Source organism: Arachis stenosperma, chromosome 3 (assembly GCF_014773155.1).
Source record: "Arachis stenosperma cultivar V10309 chromosome 3, arast.V10309.gnm1.PFL2, whole genome shotgun sequence".
Taxonomy (NCBI): domain Eukaryota; kingdom Viridiplantae; phylum Streptophyta; class Magnoliopsida; order Fabales; family Fabaceae; genus Arachis; species Arachis stenosperma.
Window position 1 is genome coordinate 143,077,413 of NC_080379.1, and position 4,702 is coordinate 143,082,114.

The 4,702-nt window shown below is 38.8% G+C and overlaps 1 non-coding gene across 1 annotated transcript; it reads right to left on the reverse strand.

Moving 5' to 3' along the window:
• Positions 1 to 3,902: 3,902 nt before the first annotated feature.
• Positions 3,903 to 4,010, reverse strand: LOC130971658 (small nucleolar RNA R71). The gene has a single exon (XR_009082868.1). It is a non-coding gene; the product is annotated as a small nucleolar RNA R71 (small nucleolar RNA).
• Between the last annotated feature and the right edge of the window lie 692 nt (positions 4,011 to 4,702).

Below are 4,702 nucleotides of genomic sequence, written 5' to 3' on the forward strand. Positions count from 1 at the left end.
CACCGCCAACCAAAAGAGCACAACAACAGAGGTTGGTGAAAAAACAAAAGATTGTTCCGACGGATTTGGAAACCACAAGTGAATCAGAAAATCAGTAAGTTTGGGAAATATATTTTTGGTTCATTGCTATGTTTGTTTGATGTTCATTTGGTTTAGTTTTGCTTATATTTTCTGAAAATTGTTCTTAGGTGCTTGTTAAGTTAATTACAGCTCTGGTATTTGTATCCAATAAAGGAAGCTTGTTCTGATAGATTTAGAAAACAAAACTAAATCTGAAAAGGAGTAATTTTCTGAAATGATATTTTCAGTTCATTGATACTTTTATTTTAGGTTCTTTGATACTTATTTTATAAATTTTTAGAAGTGAACAAGTAAAGGTCAAGGCTACTGATGAGCGGATAATTTGTACGCTTTTTGGCATTGTTTTTAGTATGTTTCTAGTAGGATTTAGTTAGTTTTTAGTGTATTTTTATTAGTTTTTAGTTAAAATTCACTTTTCTGGACTTTACTATGAGTTTGTGTGTTTTTCTGTGATTTCAGGTATTTTCTGGCTGAAATTGAGGGACCTGAGCAAAAATCTGATTCAGAGACTAAAAAGGACTGCAGATGCTGTTGGATTCTGACCTCCCTGCACTCGAAGTGGATTTTCTAGAGCTACAGAAGCCCAATTGGCGCGCTCTCAACGGCGTTGGAAAGTAGACATTCTGAGCTTTCCAGCAATATATGATAGTCCATACTTTGCCCAAGATTTGATGGCCCAAACCGGCGTTCAAAGTCACCTTCAGAATTCCCAGCGTTAAACGCCAGAACTGGCACCAAAGTGGGAGTTAAACGCCCAAACTGGCACAAAAGCTGGTGTTTAACTCCAAGAAGAGTCTCTACACGAAAATGCTTCAATGCTCAGCCCAAGCACACACCATGTGGGCCCGGAAGTGGATTTTTATGTCTTTTACTCATCTTTGTAATTCTTAAGCTACTAGTTCCCTATAAATAGGACCTTTTACTATTGTATTTTCATCTTTTGATCATGTTTTTATGATTGAACCCTCTTTGGGAGGCTGGCCATTCGGCCATGCCTAGACCTTGTTCTTATGTATTTTCAACGGTGGAGTTTCTACACACCATAGATTAAGGTGTGGAGCTCTGTTGTACCTCGAGTATTAATGCAAGTACTATTGTTCTTCTATTCAATTCAGCTTGTTCTTATTCCAAGATATCACTTGTTCTTCAACTTGATGAATGTGATGATCCGTGACATTCATCATCATTCTCACCTATGAACGTGTGACCGTCAATCACCTCCGTTCTACCTTAGATTGGGTAGATATCTCTTGGGTTCTTTAACCGGAATCTTCGTGGTATAAGCTAGAATTGATGACTGCATTCAAGAGAATCCGGAAGGTCTAAACCTTGACTGTGGTATTCTGAGTAGGATTCAATGATTGAATGACTGTGACGAGCTTCAAACTCGCGATTGTGGGGCGTTAGTAACAGACGCAAAAGAATCACTGGATTCTATTCCGACATGATCGAGAACCGACAGCTGGATAGCCGTGCCGTGACAGGGTGCGTTGAACATTTCCACTGAGAGGATGGGAGGTAGCCACTGACAACGGTGAAACCCTTGCATACAGCTTGCCATGGAAAGGAGTAAGAAGGATTGGATGAAGACAGTAGGAAAGCAGAGAGACGGAAGGGACAAAGCATCTCCATTCGCTTATCTGAAGTTCTCACCAATGAATTGCATAAGTATCTCTATCCTTATCTTTATGTTTTATTCATATATCATCCATAACCATTTGAGTCTGCCTGACTAAGATTTACAAGGTGACCATAGCTTGCTTCATACCAACAATCTCCGTGGGATCGACCCTTACTCGCGTAAGGTTTATTACTTGGACGACCCAGTGCATTTGCTGGTTAGTTGTGCGAAGTTGTGTTTATGCCATGGTATTGAGCACCAAGTCTTTGGGGCCATTACTAGGGATTATTTGAGTTGTGAAAAGTAGTGATCACAATTTCGCATACCAAGTTTTTGGCGCCGTTGCCGGGGATTGTTTCGAGTTTGGACAACTGACGGTTCATCTTGTTGCTTAGATTAGGTATTTTTTTTCAGAATTTCTTTAAGAATGAATTCTAGAGTTTCATGATGATCTGTTGAAATCTGGCTGGCTGTGAAGCCATGTCTAATCTTATTGGACCGAGGTTTCAACTTATCATCACAATAGCTTGTTGATTTCTATCAATCTTGCTGTTGGAGCAATGATCTGCTAAGGCTTGGCTGGCCATTGGCCATGTCTAGTGTTTTGGACCGGAGCTTTCTTTGAAAGCTTGGCTGGCTGTGAAGCCATGTCTAATTCCTGGACCGAAGTCTTAGACTAGCATTGCAATGATTCCTGGAATTCTCATTAAGAATTTTGATACCTTTATTTTCTTTTCCACTTAATTTTCGAAAAAACCAAAAAAAAATTACAAAATCATAAAAACCAAAAATACTTTATGTTTCTTGTTGAGTCTAGAGTCTCATTTTAAGTTTGGTGTCTTGCATGCATTGTTTATTTGATCTTGGTTCTGTTTTCAAGTCAATAATACAGGGAACTGAAGATTCAGTACATGCAGCAGAGGAATTATACAAAAAAAGCTGGGCGTTCAAAATGCCCACTGAAGAAGGAAAAACTGGCGTTTAAACGCCAGCCAAGGTGCCTGGCTGGGCGTTTAACGCCCAAAAGGGTAGAACTTTGGGCGTTAAACGCCAGAATGTGCACCATTCTGGGCGTTTAACGCCAGGATGGCACAAGAGGGAAGATTTTGTTTTTAATGCAATTTTTTTCAAGTTTTCAAAGTTTTTCAAAATCAAATCTTTTTCAAATCATATCTTTTCAATCAAATCTTTTTCAAAATCAATTTCTTTCCTTTTTCAAAGATACTTGCTAACAATTAATGATTTGATTGAACATTTCAAGTATGTGTTGAGAAAGGTTTAATGTTTGAATCATATCTTTTCTTGTTAGCCAAGTCATTAATTTTTTTAAAAAAAATCAAATCTTTTTAAATTGTTTTTCAAATCATATCTTCTCAATCACATCTTTTTCAAAAAAGTTTTCAATCATATCTTCTTCAAAATCTTTTTCAAAATGTTTTTTTTTCTTTTACTTAATTTTCGAAAAATCTCTTCCCCTCTTCTCACATCCTTCTATTTATGGAGTACCACTCCTCCTCAATGCACAATTCGAACTCTATCTCACTAAGTTCGAATTCTTCTACCTCTTCTTTCTATTTTTCTGTTCCTCTGACACCTCAAGGAATCTCTATACTGTGACATAGAAGATTCCACATTTTCTTGTTCTCTTCTCTTTCATATGAGCAGGAGCAAAGACAAAAGCATTCTTGTTGAGGCTGACCCTGAACCTGAAAGGACCTTGAAGCGAAAGCTAAGAGAAGCTAAGGCACAACTCTCTGTAGAGGACCTAACAGAAATCTTCAAAGAAGAAGAACCCATGGCAGCCGAAAACAACAACAATGCAAACAATGCAAGGAAGGTGCTGGGTGACTTTACTGCACCTACTCCCGACTTCTATGGGAGAAGCATCTCTATCCCTGCCATTGGAGCAAACAACTTTGAGCTTAAGCCTCAATTAGTTTCTCTAATGCAACAGAATTGCAAGTTCCATGGACTTCCATTGGAAGATCCTCATCTGTTTTTAGCTGAGTTCTTGCAAATCTGTGACACTGTCAAGACTAATAGGGTTGACACTGAGGTCTACAGACTTATGCTATTCCCTTTTGCTGTAAGAGATAGAGCTAGGATATGGTTGGACTCAAAACCTAAAGAAAGCCTGAACTCTTGGGAAAAGCTAGTCAATGCCTTCTTGGCAAAGTTCTTTCCACCTCAAAAATTGAGTAAGCTTAGAGTGGAAGTCCAAACCTTCAGACAGAAGGAAGGAGAATCCCTCTATGAAGCTTGGGAAAGATACAAACAATTAATCAGAAAGTGCCCTTCTGACATGCTTTCTGAGTGGAGCATCATAGGTATTTTCTATGATGGTCTGTCTGAACTGTCCAAGATGTCTTTGGATAGCTCTGCTGGAGGATCTCTTCATCTGAAGAAGACGCCTACAGAAGCTCAAGAGCTCATTGAAATGGTTGCAAATAACCAATTCATGTACACTTCTGAAAGGAATCCTGTGAACAAAGGGACAAATCAGAAGAAAGGAGTTCTTGAGATTGATACTCTGAATGCCATACTGGCTCAGAACAAGATATTGACTCAGCAAGTCAATTTGATTTCTCAAAGTCTGTCTGGAATGCAAAATGCACCAAGCAGTACTAAGGATGCTTCATCTGAAGAAGAAGCTTATGATCCTGAGAACCCTTCAATGGAAGAGGTGAATTACATGGTAGAACCCTATGGAAACACCTATAATTCTTCATGGAGAAATCATCCAAATCTCTCGTGGAAGGATCAACAGAGACCTCAACAAGGTTTCAACAACAATAATGGTGGAAGAAACAGGTTTAGCAATGGCAAGCCTTTTCCATCATCTTCTCAGCAACAGACAGAGAATTCTAAGCAGAACCACTCTGACTTAGCAACCATGGTCTCTGATCTAATCAAAACCACTCAAAGTTTCATGACTGAAACAAGGTCCTCCATTAGGAATTTAGAGGCACAAATGGGTCAGCTCAGCAAGAAAATTACTGA